Source organism: Pristiophorus japonicus, chromosome 11 (genome assembly GCF_044704955.1).
Source record: "Pristiophorus japonicus isolate sPriJap1 chromosome 11, sPriJap1.hap1, whole genome shotgun sequence".
Taxonomy (NCBI): domain Eukaryota; kingdom Metazoa; phylum Chordata; class Chondrichthyes; family Pristiophoridae; genus Pristiophorus; species Pristiophorus japonicus.
In genome coordinates this window covers 121,115,182-121,139,228 of record NC_091987.1, presented here as the reverse complement: position 1 = coordinate 121,139,228, position 24,047 = coordinate 121,115,182, and the positions used below count along the sequence as shown (strand labels likewise).

Here is a 24,047-nt window from a genome sequence, read left to right as displayed (position 1 = left end):
TGCTCCAGTAAATATTGGGACCTGAAAATCTGCTCACAAACAGGTGGCCTGAAGCATTATCATGTCTACTGCTGATCTACAGACTATTAATGCATGTCTTCACCCAGCATTTAAGTATTTGCCTATTTATAAATGGACAAAATAAATTGGAAATTAAAACTTAAACCTTTGAAAATATACATTAAAGGCAATTTCCAGTATTTGTAAAGCCTTTAGCCATCTACAGAGTATTTTTAAAGTAATTCAGTGTTCTAATTTAGTTTTTTGTAGAGTAGAATTTAATTCTTAGTTTGCTATAAAGTCAGCAAATAGCTGGATTACCTACTTTGTAGGGTGTTCCTCATTGTTTGAATGATTGCATCCTCCACACACCACTAGCGTTGTGTCAGTCGAGATCACATTCTGGGGAAAGCATGAGATGGGCCACAACCCTCGAGACATGAGATATTACAGTGGTACTGTGACGGTGATGTCAGAGCCTGCCATCCACATCGCTCCGCCCACTGCCAATACCTACAAGTAGCTGGGTAGGTCAATGCAGCAGCAGTTCAATCTTCCCTCAACTACACTACCTAAAGAAAGAGGTGCTTGTGTACACGAGATAAAATCCGTAACAAATGAACCACAGACTGTGTAAGGCCCACAAGTGTTTAGAGAATGAGGATGTCTGGACCACACTCTGGGGCAATTATGAGATGGGCCAGGCCTCTAAAGATGTTTGTGATGTGGTGACATCAGGGTGTGGCCAAATGTTGCGGCAATTCAAAACACATTTATGCGGTAATTCTTCGGCTTTGCGCTCCCGGCAGGAAACCTTGTGGGCTTTGAATTGGACACGCTGACCTCTGCCAAATTCTAGTTCTGTACTCCCCATCACACAAAGCTTTGCACCAGAAGTACAAATTTGTAAAATGATCCCTTTAAAGGTGTTTGTAATCATTGAGGTTGTTCTACTGAATGAATAACGTGGAGTAGTTTTTTTGTAAATTACTTTCTGCTTTGCTCCTCTTAATCTGCCCACATTATTTCAGCTGTTCTCAGACCTCCATTAATCTTGTTCTTGTTCTAGTGTCGGAAACCTGTGGGAGTTTGGCCATCCAATTTTCCTTCTCTCCCTGTAGCGAAGCATCTGGCCTCCTATAACCTCCTGAACACCACAGATGTGCTTGGTAGCTCATTAAGCGGGAAACTTTTGACAAGAGGCGCTTTCCTATTCTCAGACACAGAAGCCTGTTGCAGATTTGTAGCAGTATAACAACATGAAGGTGAGCAAAAATGATCCTGAATATCAACTAAACCACCTTCTACTTGGAGATCAGGCTGAAGTTATCCATCAAAACAACATGATAGGTTATGGGGTTGGACTGGTTGCAACACCAACATGAAGTACCACAGAATGGGGAGGATCAGATTTCAGTTCTCACACCCTGCTCATCACAACCACAGGAGATTCCCTGCAAGAGTAAAAGAGTAAAATCAGACAGGAGTTTAACAGTCTGGGTGCAGAAGACTATTATTATTGGGTGCAGAGTCTTACTATGTGCCAGATGCACTCAGGGTTTGTAGATGAATTCAGCCAACATATAGAACAGTGGGAGCCTGCGTAAAACTTAATGTCCTGGATTCCCCGGGGCCAATGACACGTAAGCCTTGTAAAAGGCCCTGCAAGTTCCGAGTTTCCGCATGCGCTGCACATGCCTGAAAACCCTTGCAATCTTGCAACTTGCAATCTGTAAAGGTCGCCTTGACAGATCTTGCGAACCGAAAGAAAAATTACTTGCTGGCGCAGAGTTGGGCTATCTACTGCCCATCAAATGGCCACAAAACCCTTATGCCTGGTAAAAGTAGATGTAGGGCCAACGTAAGGGCTCATATAAATGTTAAATTAAAACATTTAAAATTAAAAATCATCCACATCCATTTAAAATTTTGGTTCGGATTAAAATATTTAAAATTATTTTTCAAAAAATTACGTTTTGATTGTAAATGCTTCATTAAAGGGACTTTTAATTAAATGTGAAAATGGGAACATTTATTTTTATTAGAATGATGTAAATTCTTTAATTATTTAGGCATTCCATTGCTTGTCATTAGGGGATTCCAATTGGAAATGACAGCAATGGAACCCTCCTTTCTGATTGGAGGATCAAGCCCACGTGATCACAGGGATACTTCCGAACCACCTACGTCCCCGAGATCCGTGGGCCTTTACACAGGCGTAAACCTGCAGGCCCAGGACCTGAAGTTACCAAAGCCCAGGAGCTGGCTGGTAGGTTCGTATTTTTTTTTAGTGTCAGAAGCATACTCCAGAGGTAGGCCTCCGACCACAAATTCCGGCCCATTAAGACACAAATATTATGCCAATTAGGGGCCCCCCATAATGAAGCGACAGTACCTGAGCAACCCCACCTCAAAAGTTTTACATTTCAGATCTGTGTGGCTCTGTTCTACAGGGCTATTGAGCGATAAGGGAGTAAAGGGTTGCAGGAAAGTGGAGCTGAGTCCATGATCAGATCAGCCATGATCTTATTGAATGGCGGAGCAGGCTCGAGGAGCCAAATAGCCTACTCCTGCTCCTATTATATGCTTGTTACAGGGTCACCCTTACTTTGTTATCCACGTTTGAGGGCCATTTCTTCAATAATGACTTAGTGTTATCATGGCTGTACAAAACATCATGGTCCATAATTTGCTGTTGGAGTGAATCTAACAGTGCCTGTCCTTAGTTAGACATGCCCCTGCATGTTCAGATTTGTTATTTTTTTGTGTGGCAAGTTGCTGAAAGTGCAAGCTGATAATGGCACAGCTAGAGATACAGTGTGCCTGGGACCTGAGTGATCAAGGCAAGCAACTGTGTATCTCCTTAAGCAATCAGATTGAAGGAATGCGAAATTAATAGCGAAACGACTGAGCAGGAAGTGTAAATTGGATGAATTCAATACAAAATCTCCAACAACAATTAAAACCAGAAGGAATGAGATTTGTAATAATTAGTTCACAGTGCCAGAGGTTGACGGGCAGTAATTAACACTTATCTCATTGTTAATAGGATAATTACACTGAAATGGACAAGACTTCACTTTCTGTGGCGAGTTTAGTTTGTATCTACCGTGCAAGTACAGGAACTTCAATGCATTTCAGTGGTGAGCCAGGCAGCGAGGTGCCGTTTTTGCAAAGCTAACAGTGGAGTGCCACAACTCGGACAGCAACTTCTGGATTTCTGCATTTAACCTTGTATCTGCCCTCGCCTGAAGTTTTCTGTTTGTTCACGGGATGTGGGCGTCGCTGGCAAAGTCAGCATTTATTGCCCATGCCTAATTGCTTGAGAAGGTGGTGGTAAGACAACTGAGTGGCTCCCTCAGCTATTTCAGAGGACAGTTAAGAGTCAACCACATTGCTGTGGGTCTGGAGTCACATATAGGCCAGACCGGCCAGATTTCCTTCCCTAAAGCACATTAGTGGATCAGGTGGGTTTTTACAACAATCCAGTAGTTTTATGGTCACCATTAGTGATACTAGCTTTTTTATTCCAGATTTATTTAATTAACTGAATTTAAATTCCCCAGTTACCATGAATTGAACTCATGTCTCCAGATCATTAGTCCAGGCCTCTGGATTAATAGTCCAGTAACATAACCACTATGCTACCATTCCCCTAAGTTGCTGTAGCATTTGCACATAAATAACTGTGCCTCACCATTATTTTGACAGAAAATTATGGGCCAGTGACTGTGCTTTAAGGATAGCCCTTCGGTGGCTCCTGACCCAACATTTCAGCCCCCGGCCTCTGTCGCTCATGGGTCTCAACTCGTGCATTAAGCACTGGGAATGCCACAACAATATGCTAATGAGCTTATTTAGGTGCAGGCATCCACAGCAGCTAAGGAATAGTGACTCTGGCAGCTCACGCTCACCCCCGAGGTATCTCCACAGGGCCCTGGTTCATAGCATTTTGTGATCTGCTGAGAGCGGCAATGGCAACAGGCTATCCACCCTCCCCCACCCTCCTCCCGGCCCCTCACAGCAGAGGGTCCCCAATGCAACATGGCAAGGGGAGATGCAGGAACAGCAACAGGGATGGTTCACGTCATTGTAGGGGAATGTGTACATTGAATGAAAAATACTAAATTCTGTTTGGAGTTTAACAGGGCTTATAAAGAAATTGTACCACAGTAGCAAGCAGTATACCACCCACCTTATTCCATTTTTAGTATATCCTGCGGCAACTGGTGAAGCATTTTTCACTACAGAAGGACTTGATTTCACTACCAAGGCTCAGGGAGTGGTTTACAAAACTCAACTTCAGGCGCCAGGCACAAACAGCCTGTAAGGTTCACTGACTCTGTCTCTCGACAGGGCACAGAATTGGACAAAACTTAACAATTAGTGAAGCACGTACATCGTTGAAGAAACGTATAAGATTATGAGTGGGCTTGACAAGGTGGATACAGAGAGGATGTTTCCACTGATGGGGAGACTAGAACTAGGGGGCATAATCTTAGAATAAGGGGCCGCCCATTTAAAACAGATGAGGAGGAATTTCTTCTCTCAGAGAGTTGTAAATCTGTGGAATTCGCTGCCTCAGAGAGCTGTGGAAGCTGGGTCATTGAATAAATTTAAGACCGAGATAGACAGTTTCTTAAGGGGTTATGGGGAGTGGGCAGGGAAGTGGACCTGACTCCATGATCGGATCAGCCATGATCGTATTAAATGGCGGAGCAGGCTCGAGGGGCCGTGTGGCCGATTACTGCTCCTATTTCTTATGTTCTTATTGAAGTATAAAATGTTTAAAACATTTTTTTACATATTCAAGCAATGCCAATATTGAAAATTCACAAAATGAGAAGCTCTGGTAATGCTGGGTTGCTTTTAAAATTCTTCTGAGAACAGAGCAAAAAACTGTAGATCAAACCTTATCGATATACATGAGATTAAAACAAAATTGCAGCGACAAAATTAAATAGAATATATACTGTTGGTATCCTATCTTAAAAGTTACATTGGTGAAAGTAAAACCATAAATGTTGGAAATCAATCAGATCTGAAAGAAAAAGGGTTAGCATTAACTCGAGCGTTGATGAAGAGTTGCACCCAAAATTTTAATTTATCTTTCTTTTTTAAATTCCTATAAAAGATTTCCAGCATTTTCTGTTTTTAAATGATGTAGCGGGTGAAATTCAGTCAGGGTGCTAACTTTTAACATTTTGAAACGATTTCTAACAACTTCTAAATTGGGCTTTAGCACTCCAGGAAGGAAGGGGGCAGTAAATGAAGTGCTAATGACCTCAGTGGGACGCTGCAGGGGCGCTAATGGCAGAGCGCTACTCAATTGCAGGTGACTTGTATTCAGCAGCCATCCTTCAATCCTTGACACTGGCTCATTCCAGCTCTTAAACAGGAGGTTATATCAAGCTGCAAGTGGTCATTTTCACCAGTGCTACATTTTAGGGAGTGCTGTGAGCAAGTGCAAGAAGTTCCTGGGATGGCTACTGCAAATCCAGCTGGAAGAGAGAGGACATGACGATTTAATGACGTGGCATTGGTGGGGGCAGTTGAGAGAAGGAGGAATGCGTTGTTCCCGCAACTGGAAGGAGGCCATTGCCACAGGTCTTCAGGGCCACATGGAGAGAAGTGGCCGAGGAAGTGTTGGCCAGCACTGTACTAGATCGAACCCTCACACAGTACCGGAAGAAGTTCAATGACCTCAGTCGGATGGCGAAGGTGAGTACATGCTTTCACACCTCCCACATACCAGCCTCTGAACCTCTGTCTGTGCACACTGAGCAAACCACCGCTCCCCCATCAAACATGTGCAGCTACTCAAACTCTCATCCTCATCTCACGCCTTGTCTACATTCACAGCTATTCAATGATGGCAGGCATATCTCCCACATGCATAGCTGGACTCTTACTCACACAAATTCCTTTTTTTTGCAGGCCAAGATGGCACATAATCGGAGGGAGCAACAGAGGACTGGTAAGGGTGAACCTCAGCTGCAGGAGCTGTTTGACCTGGAGGAGCAAGTACTGTGGATCATTGGCCCGCAGGTGGTGGAGTCGTGGCCGTCGACCCTGCTGGGGGAAACAACGGTATCTTTATCCCATCACCTTTTCTCATCCCACTTCCCCCTCACACCAGAAGGTTTCATCACTTTCCAACTCCTAATACTGTCTGCCTTTCTTACTCCATTCCTGCCCCCCTGCCCTCACCTTAACGCGAGTCTTGTGCCATTTATGTTTTCAGATAATCAGCAAGCAGGTGAGCAGCCTGTATCTGAGCCCGTGCCCCCCCCCCCCCCCCCAAATGATTGGATGAGGGAGAAGCGGAGGTGGACCCAAGCACAGCAGCATTACATCTCTCACCCCAAGGTACCAGCTCAGAGACTGGCACTACGCGGTCCTTGGAGGTTAGCTTAGCAGAGGGTTCTTGCACTGGGTGATGCACTGGCGCTTAGTGGGCTGCAGCAAGGTCAAGGGGAAAAGGATAGCTCGGGAGCCATCTCAGAGGGAGTTTTCGCGCACAAGTTCTGCTGCACAGGACTCAGATGATGACCTCGATGGGGAGGCGTTCACAAGAAGTGTGATGGCCATCTACTCCGACATTATAGGTAGTCCGCAACCCCATGAGAGCGGATAGCTCTTGTCTCCGATATCCAGCCGCGAGCTTGATGTGGTGGCACACTGGTCTGGTGCAGGATGAATACATCATGGCTGCTGCCAGGGTAGCGGACATTGATGGTGACGATTCGGCGTGTGAGGTTGCAGACCAACTGCACAGTGAGTGGTAGCCTTTGCGGTTATGGAATACCTCAGGATTGTGATGCGGTGCCCGCAATGTGACTTGGGTGCAGTCAATGACGCCCTGCACCATGGGGAAGCCCGCATTCCTAGTAAAGCTCCATCTGCTTTTCTCTGGTCATGGGGAAGAAAATGTATTCCCTTCCCCTTCTGTATAGAGCATCTGTGACCTCGTGGATGCAGCAATAGATGGCAAACTGGGAAATGGTGGAGATGTCTCCTGTTGCACACTGGAAGGATTCGCTGGTGTAGAAATTGAGCGCGATGGTGACCTTTACTGCCACTGAGGGAGCCTTCCTCACTTTGGTCTGAGGCTCGGGGTCTGGTTGCAGGAGATAGCAGAGCTCTGTGACCAAGTCCTTGCTGAAGGGCAGCCTTCAAACACACTGTTCCTCAGTGAAATTGATGTAGGTGAACTACTGCTGGGATGCCCTGGGAGGGTAAGGTCTCCTGTTGACAGCTGTCTTGGGCTTCCTCCCTCTGGCCACGTTTTGCAATCTTTCTCTCTGCCTAAGTTACTTCCGACGTCAGAGCTGGAGGTCGAGTGCCAACACAGCTCCCATGAAGTGATGTAAATGTTGTTGTTTCAAATCTGCCATCAATGGAAGTCACAAATATTTAACAGCCACAACACAACTTCAACTGAAAATCACTAAAATCTGTCAAAAAGCCTGTCTGCATATGTAGAGGTAAGCTGCAAACAGTAATGACCGACTAAAATTTCTCTCAAAGATGGCGCCTTTAAATAGCTCTCCTCCAGTCGACTCCCAACTGAAACTCGTGTCAGCGGCAGGCGAGAGCGACCGAATTTAGCTTCTGGGGCGGTAACGGGGCGCTGCACACGCCGATAACATCATCGTCGCCAGGCACAGCTGAGCAGGGCGCTGCCTGTTAGCGCCGTCTCAAAGCCCCCACCCAATTTAGCGGGAGGTGCTGTTCTCGCCACGCCCGGTTGAGGCCCACACCCCCAGGCACGCTAATGGGAGGTGCAAAGTACCGGAATTTCATCCCCGTAATGTTTATTAATTATTGCATTACAGGTTTAGAATTAAGAGTTGGTGCCTGAACCATTTTGGATTTAGTCGCTCATAACGATAGTTATGAGGTAAGGTTAAACACTTTTGGTATAGGTTAATGGCTTTAAGAGTTTATGGTTTACATCTCAGGGTCATGGGTCAAACTGACAGATCTGATTCAAACCTTAAATTGGTATATTTAACTCCATTTCAAACAAGACCTGCTTTCGTCCCCAAACTCATTCCAAAGACTGAATAAATACAATATAGCGGAAAGGAATAGCAAGATCAATAGCGTGCAGAGGAAGAGGCACGGGGGGATGATGACGTGGCTTAGGAGACACGGTAACTAAGCAATTAAAGCATCAAGGGCCTCACAGACTGAGAAGCAAGAAGAATATCCTCAAGCAACTATATACACAACGGCACAAATCTGCAACCAAACCTTTACGTTCTGAAAAATAATCCATTTTCAAAATAATGAAAAAAATATTACAGTTCTTTAAATTTTTGGTCTGAGGATACAGTAAGTTGGTAAATATCATGCAATTGTTAATAGCTCTAATTCTACTTATAACTTACAATCTATTAAAAATGTAAGAAAAATTATGTTTGGCTGGCTAGATTTTCTGATCAGGTGCAATCTTGGTTGAAAGAAGGATGGAATGGGGCGTGTCATGGCTGCCTGACACCAGGAGCGCTGACCCCACCGGACACTCCAGTCAGGCTCACTTTAAGATTTCTGTGCGATCTCCAGCCGTCAGAATGCCTTTGACTGAGTGGCAGGAAATAGCAGGCTGCTGTAAGATTTAAAGCCCGCGGCAACTTAAAAGAGCCAGGCACCATCACAATCTGATGCGGTGCACGCAGGAAGTGCCAGTGAACAGAGCTTCGGACCGAGGCAGCTGAAGACACAACCACCAATGGCGGAGCATTTAAAATCGAGGATGTTCAAAAGACCAGAATAGGCGGAACGCAGATATCTCGGGGGGTGGGGGGGGGGGGTTGTGGGGCTGGAGGAGATTGCAGAGATAGGGAGGGGCGTGGTCATGGAGGGATTTGAAAACAAGAATGAGAATTTTTAAATTGAGGCGTTGCTTAATTTGGAGTAATGTAGGTCAGCAAGCACAGGGGAGATTGGCGAATGGGACTTGGTGCGAGTTAGCATACGAGTGGCAGAGGTTTGGATGACTTCAGGTGAAGCATAGAACTAGTGAGGCTGGCCAGGAGTGAGTTGGAATAGTTAAGTCTAGCGGTGATAAAGGCATGGATGAGCATTTCAGCAGCAGATAATTTGAGCTAAGGGCAGAGACGGGTGATATTACAAAGGTGAAATGGGCGGTCTTAGTGATAGAACGGATATGAGGTAGGAAGTTAAATTTGTGATCAAATATGACATCAAGGTTGTGAACAGACTTGGTCAGCCGTAGACAGTTGCTGGGGAGAGAAATCAGTGGAAAGGGTTTGTGGCCTGAACAGAAGAAAATAGCTTTGGTCCTCTCGATATTTAATTGGAAGAACTTTCTACTCATGCAGTGCTGGATGTCGGACAAACAGTCTGATATAGACATGGTGGAGGGTTCGGGAGAGGTGGAGGAAAGGTAGAGCTAGGTATCATCAGCGTACATGTGAATACTCATGTTATGTTGCCGGATGATGTCACAGAGGAGCAGCATGTAGATGAGAAATAGAAGGGGGCCAAGAATCATCCTCATAGGCAGTCCCTCGCTTCCACATGAGCTCACCGATGTTTCAATGAAGGACCCTATATTCCAGTGCTGAACTCCAATTGAAGGGGTGGAAGATGCCTCTGCGTGAATTTTTTTTAACGTGTGATGACTGTTACACATCAGCTACCACACAGGCTTGACAGAGCTAGGCCTTTATCCAGTGGCAAGAGTTAACCAGGACAACTGGAGATCTGCTCTGCCGTACGGACCTAGTGCGCACTAGGCCAAGAATAGGTCCTTGGGGGAAACCCAAGGCAGAGGAGGAAGATTTGAGAAGACGGTTAGTGGTAGTGAAGAGAAGCCTGGTATTATTTTTGCTGTCCTGGATGATCTTAGAATATTGGGTGGTTTTAGTGATGCAGAGCAGGAGCCGGTAGTGCTTTATGTGATCGAGTCAATAAATATTTCCATTTTGCTATGATGTTGAAATTATAAATTAAAGCAAACCAACAACATAGCAAATTATAGTAAAATATCCTAAGTGCATCATTTGTTTATTAGTGCATTTGTGAATGTTGTTTTGAGATGTTTGGAAGACCTTTTTAATTTCTGGAAACCATAGGCCTATGGATAAGCCTATTATTCACTGCTCTCTCCAATGGCCTCAAACTTCCACTCGACACAAATCAATCTAATGCTAATCTTACTGTCACTAAGAACTTGTCTTTCCTTCCTTCAGTCATAGGAGTAAATGGATGATTTGTACTGCTCTGCTCCAGAAGTCTCAAAAAAGATTGTGGTGAAAACAGCTCCTATTTTCTGGACTTATCTCCATGCAGCTTACATTTGAAAAATTTAAAAAAAATATTTTTCCAAGAATTGGACTGCTTTGCAATTCAATTAGGCGGTGAAGTCTTATATATTTGGGGGGGGGGGGGAGGGGAAACTTAGGAAATTAGTGTTCATATTGAAATATACATTAAAAAATGGCCATATAAATCAAAGTTTAAATACTATTTTCATGTTTTATTTTTCTGTGTAGTGCTGCCAGTGAAAACTGCATCATAGCCCAACTCCCACCTGTTAATGTCATGGAAACTGTACTGGCGCCAATGAAAGGCAAAGTCCAAAGCCAATATGTATACTCAGAGAATGCCAAAGACATAGCAAGCTCTTTAGAATGCATAATGATCACAAGATTAATCAATGTTTAATGTCCTATTCCTTGTTGATTAAGTTATTTTTGACATTCCTCGAAAACAGTAGTGCCATTAGCATTGTTACAACCCAAGTGTCTGTAAATCCAGCACTGACAAATTAAGTTACATTCTCTTAACAAATCATACACTACAGCCTAAATAAATTCAAAACTGTTACTGTGCCTTATTTGATAAATGGTGTGACTAGATTCTGGTTCAAAACAAAGTACAGATGTTCTATTATAATATTATAAGGGTAATGTAGTTCTTCTAATGAGTTTAAAGGAAAACTAACTAATTCATCTCATTTTGATTTAATTATGCATTTTTATTCACAATCTGCTAGCTGTAATGGTCTCAGTTGAGATCCCAGCAAATATGTGTTTGAAGCACAAAATTGATCTTAATTTTTTTTAAATTCATTCATGGGATGTGGGCGTCGCAGTCAAGGCCAGCATTTATTGCCCATCCCGAGTTGCCCTTGAAAAGGTGGTGATGGTGTGCCACTTTCTTGAACTGCTGTAGTCCATGTGATGAAGGTATCCCACAGTGTTGTTAGGGAGGGAGGTCCAGGATTTTGACCCAACGTCGATGAAGGAACGGCGATATATTTCCAAGTCAGATTGATCTGTGACTTGTCGAGGGGAATTTGAAGGTGATGGTGTTCCCATGCACCTGCTGCCCTTGTCCTTCCGGGTGGTAGAGGACATGGTTTGTGAGGTGCTGCCGAAGAAGCCTTGGTGAGTTGCTGCAGTGCATCTTGTAGATGGTACACATTGCGCCGGTGTTGGAGGGAGTGAATGTTTAAGGTGGTGGATGGAGTGCCGATCAAGTGGGCTGCTTTGTCCTGGATGGTGTCGAGCTTCTTGATTATTGTTGGAGCTGCACCCATCCAGGCAAGTGGAGAATATTCCATCACACTCCTGACTTGTGCCTTGTAGAAAATGGAAAGGCTTTGGGGAGTCAGGAGGTGAGACACTTGCCGCAGAATACCCAGACTCTGACCTGCTCTTGTAGCCACAGTATTTATGTGGCTGGTCCAGTTAAGTTTCTGGTCGATAGTGACTCCCAGGATGTCAATGGTGGGGGATTCACCGATGATAATGCTGTTGAAGTCAAGGAGAGGTTGTTAGACTCTCTCTTGTTGGAGATGGTCATTGCCTGGCATTGTATGGTGCAAATGTTACTTGCCACTTATCAGCCCAATCCTGAATGTTGTCCAGGTCTTGCTGCATGTGGGCACAGACTGCTTCATTATCTGAGGAGTTGCAAATGGAACTGAATCAGCGAACCTGATGGAGGGAAGGTCATTGTTGAAGCAGCTGAAGATGGTTGGGCCTCGGACACTGCCCCGGGGAACTCCTGCAGTGATGTCTTGGGCTGAGATGATTGGCCTCCAACAACCACAACCATCTTCCTTTGTGCTAGGTATGACTCCAGGTAGTGGAGAGTCACCACCCCCCCCCCCCCCCTGATTCCCATTGACTTCAATTTTACTCGGGCTCCTTGATGCCACACTTGGCCAAATGCTGCCTTGATGTCACGGGCAGTCACTCTCACCTCACCTTAGGAAATCAGCTCTTTTTTCCATGTTTGGACCAAGACTGTAATGAGGACTGGAACCCAAACCGAGCATCGGTGAGCAGGTTATTGCCGAGTAAGTGCCGTTTGATAGCATCTGTCAAAGACTCCTTCCATTACTTTGCTGATGATTGAGATGGGGTGATAATTGGCTGAATTGGATTTGTCCTTTTTATGGACAGGACATACCTGGGCAATTCTCCACTTTGTCGGGTAGATGCCAGTGTTGTAGTTGTACTGGAACAGCTACTGGAACAATTTTAATCTCTTCTCAAAATCTGGCACAGCAGAATTTTGTTTCAACAAAAATAATGGCACATAGATATAAACAAACGCAGTGACTTATTGCTTTAAAATCTTTTTAAACCAATGCTACCATTTCTTGCGTTCCTAATCTTTGACTATAACAGCAAGGTTGAAAGCAAAAGAACAAGACTGAATGATGCAAAACTCTTCATCCGAGTAATTTATACATTTACTGAGATGGTAATAGATACATTCGTGAAATGAGTTCGGACTGTGAAATCGTATCTACTGAACCAAATTATGTCCTTGTCAGATACACACTACTGTATTAACAAAATGTACTTTATGGGAGCATTCTCTCATAAATGGGCTCCCAGGAGCTGAAGTGACTATTAAATCAATTCAGGAGCAATTTGTAAAACTGAATTAAAGTGTCTTTTATAGAGCTTTATAATGGGTAACATGATCTGGTATTTAATTTTGGTGTATTTTGCGGGAAAAAAAATCTCCAGTTCTCTTTTTATAGGTAGAAACTGTACACATAACAGTCGATAAGGCTATTAAAAAAGCATAGGAATCCTTGGCTTTATAAATAAAGGCATAGAGTACCACATTAGTCATTAAAAACTAGAGTACAAAAGCAAGTTAGTTAGGCCCCAGCTAGAGTACTGTGTCCAATTCTAGGCAACACACTTCAGGAAGGACATCGAAGCCATGGAGAGGGTGCACGTCGAGCTACAGTACGCGGACGATGCCTGCTTCTGCGCATATACAGAGGCTGCATTCCAGGACATAGTCGACATATTTACTGAGGCGTACGAAAGCATAGGCCTTACACTAAACATCCGTAAGGCAAAGGTCCTCTACCAGCCTGTCCTCACCGCTCAGCACTGACCCCAGTCATCAAGATCCACGGCGCGGCCCTGGACACTGTGGACCACTTCCCATATCTCGGGAGCCTCCTATCAACAAGAGCAGGCATCGACGACGAGATCCAACACCGTCTGCAGTGCGCCAGTGCAGCCTTCGGCCGTCTGAGGAAAAGAGTGTTTGAAGACCACACACTCAAAAATGCCACCAAGCTCATGGTCTATAGGGCTGTAGTAATAACCGCCCTCCTGTATGGCTCAGAGACATGGACTATGTACAGTAGACACCTCAAGTTGCTGGAGAAATATCACCAACAATGTCTCCACAAGATCCTATAAATCCCCTGGGAGGACAGACGTACCAACATCAGCGTCCTCATTCAGGTCAACATCTCCAGCATTGAAGCACTGACCACACTCAATCAACTCCGCTGGGCAGGCCACATAGTCCGCATGCCAGATATGAGACTCCCAAAGCAAGTGCTCTACTCGGAGCTCCTTCACGGCAAACGAGCCAAAGGTGGGCAGCGGAAACATTACAAGGACACCCTCAAAGCCTCCCTGATAAAGTGCAACATCCCCACTGACACCTGGGAGTCCCTGGCCCGAGACTGCCTTAAGTGGAGGAAGCGCATCCGAGAGGGCGCTGAGCACCTTGAGTCTCAACGCCGAGAGCGTGCAGAAATCAAGCGCAGACAGCGGAAAGAGCATGCGGCAAATCTGTCCCACCCACCCGTTCCCTCAACGACTATCTGTCCCTCCTGTGACAGAGTCTGCGGCTCTCGTATCGGACTGTTCAGCCACCAAAGAACTCATTTCAGGAGTGGAAGCAAGTCTTCCTCGATTCTTAGGGAATGCCTATGATGACCAGGGATCAGTTAAGTGGAGAGATTAGAGCTGAGAAGGCAATGGGAAGATTTAATCGAGGTCTTCAAAATTATGAGGGATTTTATAGAGTAAATAAGCGGTAACTGTTTCCACTGGAGGAATTGTTGGTAACCAGAGGACACAGATTTAAGATAATTGGCAAAAGAAAGAAGGAGGAGATGAGAAGTAATGTTTTATGCAGCAAGTTGTTATGATCTGGAATGCCTGAAAGAGTGGTGGGATCAGATTCCATAATAACTTTCAAAAGTGAATTGGATATGTACTTGAAAAGGAAAAAATTGCAGGGCTATGGGGAAAGAGCAGGGGAGTGTAACTTGTGTGGAGCATAAACATCAGCATAGACGTGTTGGGCCGAATTACCTGTTTCTGTGCTGTAAATACGAAGAAATATTGGCCTTGAAATCCCGGTTTCTTCTTCCAGCGGGCATTTGACTAAAATAGGACAAAGGATGTGCGTTTACCTTTTGGTCGAACGCGCACCAGAGATTCCGGACTCGAGGCCTCCTCTTCGTGCGCAACGTTGGGACATCTGTAGGAGTCACGTGGGCCTGGACACCCAATCACAGCAAAGTATTTTCTCATTCATAGTAATAGGAGACTCCTATTATTATGAATGAGAAACACCCCCAAACACCCAAAGGCTACATAAAAAATAAAAAATCTCACATAGGGGAAACTAAAACTAGGGGACATAGTCTCAGAATAAGGGCCGCCCATTTAAAACTGAGATGAGGAGAAATTTCTTCTCTGAGGGTTGTAAATCTATGGAATTCTCTGCCCCAGAGAGCTGTGGAGGCTGGGTTATTGAATATATTTAAGGCAAAAATAGATAGATTTTTGAGTGATAATGGAGTAAAGGGTTATGGGGAGTGGGCAGGGAAGTGGGGCTGAGTCCATGATCAAATCAGCCATGATCTTATTGAATGGCGGAACAGGCTCGAGGGGCCAAATGGCCTACTCCTGCTCCTATTTCTTATGTTCTTCTAAATAGATTATAGAAATTAAAGTTGATAGAAATGTTTTTGGAAAAAAAAGTTTGCTGATTTTTAAAAGTTTTAATTATGGTTTAAAATTAAATTATCCGAGTGGGCAGGGTTTTTAACTGAAGTATGTATTTTTCATTTTTTATTTTTACATGTTTTTGATATGTTTTAAACTCTTACGCTGGACAAGAGTTGAGCAAAAAGCGTAATCTATGCTGTGGGAATGTCCTTCTCCCCGAGATGCATGCGATCTGTCAAGCCAGAAACTCGACAGATCGGAAAAGCCTTTTTTTGGTGCATGCGCATTGCGCGCCGAAAACCGGCTTTTGCGATGCCTTTCTGGGTCCGTACACATTCCGTACGGACCTGGGGAGGCCGGGATTTCAGGGTCATTATGTAATTGGATAGCTCTTTCAAAGAGCTGGCACAGGCACTTTGGGACTAATGGCTTCTTTCTGTGCTGTAAGTTTCTATGATTCTATGGAATTGTTTGTGGGAGGAAATCATTCCAACTCCTTCACATTTGCATTAAAGCTGTGTGCAGTTCCTGCAGTTTAAATCCCAGTAATCCACTGTTATCCAAGTGTGATTGTAAGTACTTGGACAGTGGAATCTCAATACACTGCTGTAAAGATACTCAATGAGATAAAATGTCACCCTGTTCTGGTGAAACTAGGTAAACAAAATACATAATTCATTAACAATATTACCACAGATGAGACAGTACCAGAAAGCACTTTCAAATCAATAAGTATCTGTTTATTTGCAGAAACTATTTCTTTGAGCCTAGAGGTTAATTTTAGTAAATAGTTCAGATCCCAAATGTACCCCTTTAAAAAATATTTCAGTTTTCAAAAGAGTTTTGCCTTTAAGCAAAATGTAATGGGGGTGGTGGGGGGGTGCGGAGGGAGATTTCCTCGGTGGATCACAGGTAATTAAATCATTACAAAAAACAAGGTTATGCTTTTGCGAGACATAAAATCTTTCCCTACTGTCTGTACAGTTTTAATGAAGACCATTATATCATGGAAGTATAGTACATTTATATTAGACCTATGAGTAGAATTGAGAATGCATTGCAAGTGACAACACCAAGTTAAACTATGCTTCCTGCACCATTCTCTGCTAACCCCCAACTAAGGTTGAATGAGACTGTCAGCTTTTACTCAATGTCAGAAACTTAAATGTGGTCCATTGAACTAATTTGGACTGCTTTTAAACTTAAATGTTAAAGTTTAAAAAATTGTCTTTGTGCCTTTAAATTAGGCAAAAGTACTTTGAGACTACTGGCCTGACTTTCCTCTGCCCTGCTCCCAAATGGCATCTGAAAAACAGGTGCAATGTGGTGGAAAATGGTTGCTAATCAATGTTCCCTGTAATTTTTTTTTGGAGGTTCAAACTTCCGTGCATGTGCCATTTTTCCATTGAGAAATGGGAGGCCGCATAGCTAAGCGGGAATATTGGTGTGAATTCTTTGCTCCCATTTGGCTCCTGAATAGTGCTGCACACAAACATTCTGATGCCTTTATTTGACCTTGCATGAGGAAGGTACACAATGTACATTTCATGCAAATCAATGTCAAAGATCTCTACACTGAAACGTCCTTTAATACTAGGGTGCAGCTCAGGGATAAGCTGCTCCCAGAAAAACTTTAGTGCCACTGGTTCAAGAGCTACCGTTCAGGCACTACGCGCTTGAAATCAGATTTGCACTCGAACTGGGCGACAGGTCAGTATAGACGGCGAGTGAGTGTCCCAATACGGCTTGCCAGTTTGGAGGTCAGCAATTTGGGTTGGCTGTGATTAGTTCTGGGTGTGCGTGTAAGCAAGGAGGAGGGGTCGAGCACAGACCACCCTTGGTCTGCAGTAGCGCCATGAGGTCAGGACAGGTGTCAGCTGTGGCTCAATGGGTAGCACTCTCACCTCTGAGTCAGAAAGTTGTGGGTTCAAGACCCACATAAGAGACTTGAGCACAAAATCCAGGCTGACGCTCCAGTGCAGTACTGAGGGAGTGTTGCACTGTCAGAGGTGCTGTCTTTTGGATGAAATGTTCAACTGAGGTCCTGTCTGCTCTCTCCGTATAATATTCCAAGGCACTATTCAAAGAAGAGCTGGGGAGTTCTCCCCTGGCCAATATTTATCCCTCAACCAACATCACTAAAATAGATTATCTGGTAATTTATCTCATTGCTGTTTGTGGGACCTTGCTCTGCGCAAATTGGCTGATGCACTTCCTGCATTACAACAGTAATTAGACTTCAAAAGTGGTTCATTGGTTGTAAAGTGGTTAGGGACATCCTCTGGTCGGGAAAGGCATTGTATAAATGCAAGCTCTTTATTTCATTCGGTAAGTAAAAATAAATAAATTATTGCATTGGACTTGCATGCTCATTTTTTGCTCGATATGGCATTTGGGGTCCTGAAACAGTCATGTGGCTCCTGATTGGAATATTCATGGGGGCCTAATGCCTGTTTTATGCTTACGCCCCTGGCAGTTGCAAGTTATCAGCTTCCAATTTGATAGCTGACAAACTTCCTGGAGTGAGGAGGAGTAGGGTGGGGGATACCGGTGGCAAACATTGATCATTTAATCAATGTTGCCTCTTATTCTCTTTGTGCGTGCAGACTATTCACAGTTTCGCGCTGCGCGAAATTTTACATTGCAAAAGCCAGTCCCAGGCTGAGCTATAGAGCACGTTGCTCCAACCCTTATTCCACTCACAGAAATCGGGCACAATGGAGAACAATTTCTACCCCTACCTATCTGAAGGGATGGGGTTTTATTACCAAAAAAGGTCTTTGTTTTTGGCTTATATTGAATAAAATAATGGTCTTGCTGCTTCTGATCTTGCCGTAGATTGCTGTTAGTCCTTTACACTTAATGGGGGTAATTTTGACTTTGTATGATGGTGTAAAATGGGCGATGGCAAGTTGGCAGCTCCTTTTACATCTCTCCCCATTTTTATTTTCATTGACTTCAATGGAAGCAATGTAAAATGGGCGGCTGACTCGCTGTCGTCTGCTTAACACTATCGCACAAAGTCAAAATTACTCCAGGTAGATGAGGACATGTTAGGCACCAAGCAACATCCTCTCTTTTGTAATATGGCTTATTTTGAGGCACATAAAGGGAAACAACCATAAGCCCCCTTGATAGCTAAAGAGATTGTCTGACCCTCACGTGAGCCACCTGTTTCCCTACTACAGAGCAAGAAAAACACCTGCCCTGACCATACACCTGTTCCATTCCACCTGCAATAAAAAGGGAAGCCTCACAGTCAAACAAGATAGTACAGGAATAGGAGGGCGGTACCGGTTTGACTGTGTGCCTTCCCTTTTTATTGCAGGTGGAATGGACATTTGGAAAAGCAAAATTTAGTCAGGCAGAGTCAGCGTGGATTTATGAAGGGGAAATCATGTTTAACAAATTTGCTAGAATTCTTTGAGGATGTAACAAACAGGATGGATAAAGGGTAACCAGCGGATGTGATGTATTTAGACTTCCAGAAGGCATTTGACAAGGCGCCACATAAAAGGTTACGGGGTTGGGGGTAATATATTAGCATAAATAGAGGATTGGCTAACGAGCAGAAAACAGAGAGTAGGGATAAATGGTTCATTCTCTGGTTGGCAATCAGTAATCAGTGGTGTGCCGCAAGGATCAGTGCTGGGACCCCAACTATTTACAATCTATATTACCGACTTGGAAGAAGGGACTGAGTGTAACGTAGCCAAGTTTTGCTGATGATACAAAGATGGGAGGAAAAGCAATGTGTGAGGAGGACACAAAAAATCTGCAAAAGACATAGACAGGCTAAGTGAGTGGGCAAAAATCTGGCAGCTGGAGTATAATGTTGGAAAGTGTGAGGTCATGCATTTTGGCAGAAAAAAATCAAAGAGCAAGTTATTATTTAAATGGAGAAAGATTGCAAAGTGCTGCAGTACAGAGGAACCTGGGGGTACTTGTGCATGAAACACTAAAGGTTAGTATGCAGGTACAGCAAGTGATCAGAAAGGCCAATGGAATCTTGGCCTTTATTGCAAAGGGTTGGAGTATAAAAGCAGGGAAGTCTTGCTACAGTTGTATAGGGTATTGGTGAGGTCACACCTGGAATACTGTGCAGTTTAGTTTCCATATTTACGAAAGGATATACTTGCTTTGGAGGTAGTTCAGAGAAGGTTCACTAGGTTGATTCCGGGGATGAAGGGGTTGACTTATGAGGAAAGGTTGAGTAGGTTGGGCCTCTACTCATTGGAATTCAGAAGAATGAGAAATGATCTTATCGAAACGTATATGATTATGAGGGGGGTTGACGGGGTGGATGCAGAGAGGATGTTTCTACTGATAGGGGAGACTAGAACTAGAAGGCATAATCTTAAAATAAGGGGCCGCCCATTTAAAACTGAGATGAGGAGAAATGTTTTCTTCTCAGAGGGTTATGGGATCTGTGGAATTCGCTGCTTCAGAGAGCTGTGGAAGCTGGGATATTGAATAAATATTGAATATGACAGAAATAGACAGTTTCTTAAACAATAAGGGAATAAGGGATTATGGAGAGTGGGCAGGGAAGTGGACCTGAGTCCATGATCGGATCAGCCATGATCGTATTAAATGGCGGAGCAGGCTCGAGGGGCCGTATGGCCTACTCCTGCTCCTATTTCTTATATTCTTATGCCCACACTTGCTGGTCTTCCACCTACTGGTTGGCACAACAGTAATGCCCTCTTACTAGCTTCCACCAAAGCAGACTGTACGGATATCCATGCTGCTTGGGCGCTGCAACTCTGCCAGGCACAAACTGCCAGGAATCAGCACCTTAAAGTAAAGTGAAGGCCACTGACATGCTTCCATCAGGCATCATTAACAATGAGTCCCCACATTAGTCATTAGAAACTATCCACATGAAAATCTTGCTCCTATTACCCAACAAATCTGAAGTTTTCTAGGCTCTCTCATGGGGCTTCCATCTGACCTGCCACTTTAAGAGTCTCCTGCCTTCAATGCACAAGCTCTAAAAGAGCCCCCACATGCACGCCTGTAATATTTAAATAGAAAGATTGGGCACTGAGGTCTTGGTGCTGGTGCACTGTGCACAGATAGCACCAGGGGAGAAGAATCAGCCCTTACATCCTCCAGGTGCTCTCACCACCAATGGTCTCACAACCCAATGACAATGGTCCAGCAGCAATTGTACTCTTCATCCCGAATTGGCCCATTTCCAGTAATGCATCTTGATGGTTGCAATATTTGAGGAACTCAATATCAAAAGCAAAATACTGCGGATGCTGGAATCTGGAATAAAAACAGAAAATGCTGGAAATCTCAACAGGTCAGGCAGCATCTGTGGAGAGAGAGCAGAGTTAAGGTTTTGGGCTGATGATCCTTCGTCAGAACTGGAGAGTGTTCGAAAAGAACAGATTCTTAACATGCACTGAAAGGGGGAGGGGAAGAGGAAGAAAGAACAAAAGGGAAGGTCTGTGATAGGGTGGAAGACAAGAGAAATTAGAGAGACAAAAGGGATGATGGCCCAAATTCAAATGCTAATGCCAGGAGTTAGAAAAATATTAGTTGAGATATGGTGTGAATGGTGGGATTATGACCAGCTGCCATTAGGGACAAGGAGAAAAAAAGAAACAGGCCCTGAGGGGATGGTGAGGTGGGAGCCAACGATTGGCAGTGGTTACACTCTGAAATTTTTGAACTCGATGTTGAGTCCAGGAGGCTGCAAATTGCCGAAACAAAAGATGAGTTGCTGTTCCTCGAGTTTGCGTTGAGCTTCGTTGGAACAGTGTAGGAGACGGAGGACGGAGAGGTCAGAGTGGGAATGCAGTGGAGAACAGGCGACTGGAAGCTAAGGGTTACACTTGCAGACTGAACGGAGGTGCTCCGCAAAGCGGTCACCCAATCTATGCTTGGTCTCTCCAGTGTAGAGGAGACCACATCGTGAGCAGCGAATACAGTACACTAAATTGAAACAAGTACAAGTAAATCGCTGTTTCACCTGGAAGGAATATTTGGGGCCCTGGATAGTGGGAAGGGAGGAGGTAAATGGCAGGTGTTGCATTTCCTGTGCTTGCACGGAAATGTGCCATGGGAAGGGGAGGGAGTGCTGGGGGTGATTGCGAAATGGACCTGGGTGTAGCGGAGGGAGCAGTCCCTTCAGAATGCTGAGAGGGGAGGGGAGGGGAAGATGCGATGGATGATGGGATCACACTAGAGGTGGCAGAAATGGAGGAGGATGATCCGTTGTATGTGGAGGCTGGTGGGGTGAAAGGTGAGGACAAGGAGAACTCTGTCATGGTTTTGAGAGGGAGGGGAAGGGGTGAGAATAGAGGTGCGGGAAATAGAACAGACACAGTCGAGGGCCATGTTAACTATGGCGGTGGGGAATCCTCTGTTGAAGAAAAAGGTAGACATGTCAGAGGCACTAGTGTGATAGGTGGCGTCGTCAGAGCAGTTGCAATGGAGACGGAGAAACTTGGAGAATGGAATGGAGTCCTTACAGGATGCGGGGTGGGAGGAAATGTGGTCCAGGTAGCTGTGGGAGTCAGTGGGCTTGTAGTGGATACTGGTCGAAAGTCTATTCCCAGAAATGGAGACGAAGAAATCGAGGAAGGGAAGGGAAGAGTCGGAGATGGACCATGTGAAGGTGAGGGAAGGGTGGAAATTGGATGCAAAGTGAATGAAATTTTCAAGTTCAGGACGAGGGCAGGAAACAGCACCGATACAGTCATCAATGTACCGGAAAAAGAGGTGAGGTAGGGGACCAGAGTAGGACTGGAACAAAGAATGTTCCACATATCCCACGATAAGGCAGGCATAGCTAGGACCCATGTGGGTTCCCATAGCAACACCTTTAATTAGGAGGAAGTGAGTGGAGTTAAAGGAGAAGTTTTTCAATGTGAGAACAAGTTCAGCCAGGCGGAGGAGAGTGGTGGTGGATGGGGACTGGTTGGGCCTCTGCTCGAGGAAGAAGCGGAGCACCTTCAGGCCATCCTGTTGGGGGATGGAAGTGTAGAGGGATTGGACGGCCATGGTGAAAAGGAGATGGTTGGGGCCAGGAAGCTGGAAACTGTTAAAGTGATGGAGGGCGTCGGAGGAATCGCGGATGTAGGTGGGAAGAGAGTGGACAAGGGGAGAAAAAATAGAATCGAGATAAGAAGAAATAAGTTTTGTGGGGCAAGAACAGGCTGAAATGATGGGTCTACCGGGGCAGTCCTGTTTGTGGATCACGGCAAGGAGTTGGAAGCAGGCTGTGTGGGGTTGGGGAACTATGAAGTTGGTGGCTGTGGAGGGAAGATCTCCAGAGGAGATGAGGTTAGTGACGGTCTGGGAAATTATGGCTTGATGTTCAGTCATGGGATCATGGTCCAAGGGAAGGTAGGAGCAGGTATCAGAGAGTTGGCGATCAGCCTCTACAAGGTATAGGTCAGTTCGGCAAACAACAGTGCCACCCTTGTCAGTAGGTTTGATTTCAATGAAGCTCAACGCTAGCTCGAGGAACAGCGTCTCATTTTTCATTTAGGCACTTTACAACCTTCTTGACTCTACATCAAGTTCAAAAATTTCAGAGCGTAACCGCTGCCAATCTTTCCTTCCCCCCCCCCCCCACCCCCCCTCCCCCCACCCCCCCTCCCCCACTTCCCACCCCCCAAGCCGGTTTCATTTTTTCTCCTTGTCCCTATTGGCAGATGGTCATAATCCCACCATTCACACCCTATCTTGACTAATGTTTTTCTAACTCCTGGCATTAACATTTGAATTTGGGCCATCATCCCTTTTGACTCTCCTATCTCTCTTGTCTTCCAATCTTCCCTTTTGTTCTTTCTTCCTCTCCCCCTTTCAGTGCTTGTTAAGAATCTGTTCTTTTCGAACACTCTCCAGTTCTGACGAAGGGTCATCGACCCGAAACGTTAACTCTGCTTTCTCTCCACAAATGCTGCCTGACCTGCTGAGATTTCCAGCATTTTCTGTCAGTATCAAAGAACGTTTCTTAATCTAAAATATCCTTAAACTATTAAACATTACTCTTGCTACAGTTTTGATTTTGGCCAGTACTAAAAAGGAAGGTATAGATAGGTGTTCTTTGATGTTGTTTTAATCATCTTTTGTGGTGCTATTTTATTGTCTTTTCATCAGATTACTTCTTTCATTGTATAATATAAATCACCGTCCAATGAAGGAAGAAAACATCTGATAAAATTTTAGAAAGTTTAAAGCTAATTTATCAAAAATAAATTCAAAAATGACCAAAACAATGGATGAAATAACATGAAAACTTGCCAATTTAAAAGACAAATATGAATTATGGTAATATATACTGTATGCAGTAAGAAAGTTCACTAATTTTTTGTTACATTAAAGGTATATGGGTTAAGTACCAAAATAAGTAAATCATACACTCCCTCATCTATAACAGAATACATGTTTCCACTTATCAACTAACTAATTCCATCTGAGCTCAGAAGAAAAGCACTGGTTTCCATTATTACTTATATACTAAGTACACCCAACCACATGAACTCGAGACTTTGGAGGTAATTTTGATTGTGTAATTGTGTAAAACGAGCGGTAGGGAATTGGCAGCCCGTTTTACATCTCTGCCAATTTTTTATTTTTGTTGACTTCAATGGAAATAAAAATCGGGAGCGATGTAAAACAGGCTGCCAATTCGCTACCACTCATTTTACACTATCGCACTATGTCAAAATTACCTCTTTTGTTGCTTATTTGGGTACATCAATAGGGCAGATTTTTCTGTTTTTGTACTTAGCATAATGCCTTGCTGGGTACAGC

At 44.3% G+C, this 24,047-nt stretch overlaps 1 protein-coding gene across 2 annotated transcripts in view; it reads right to left on the bottom strand.

Moving 5' to 3' along the window:
- rai2 (retinoic acid induced 2) overlaps positions 1-24,047 on the bottom strand; it is a 100,287-nt gene that overhangs the window by 20,973 nt on the left and 55,267 nt on the right. Inside the window, exon 3 of one of the 2 annotated variants that reach the window (XM_070893966.1) lies at positions 1,302-1,454. The exons of the other annotated variant lie outside the window; for it this stretch is intronic. The gene's annotated coding sequence lies outside the window, so the exon portion shown is untranslated. The remainder of the gene's footprint in view (positions 1-1,301; positions 1,455-24,047) is intronic. 2 annotated transcript variants of the gene reach the window in all.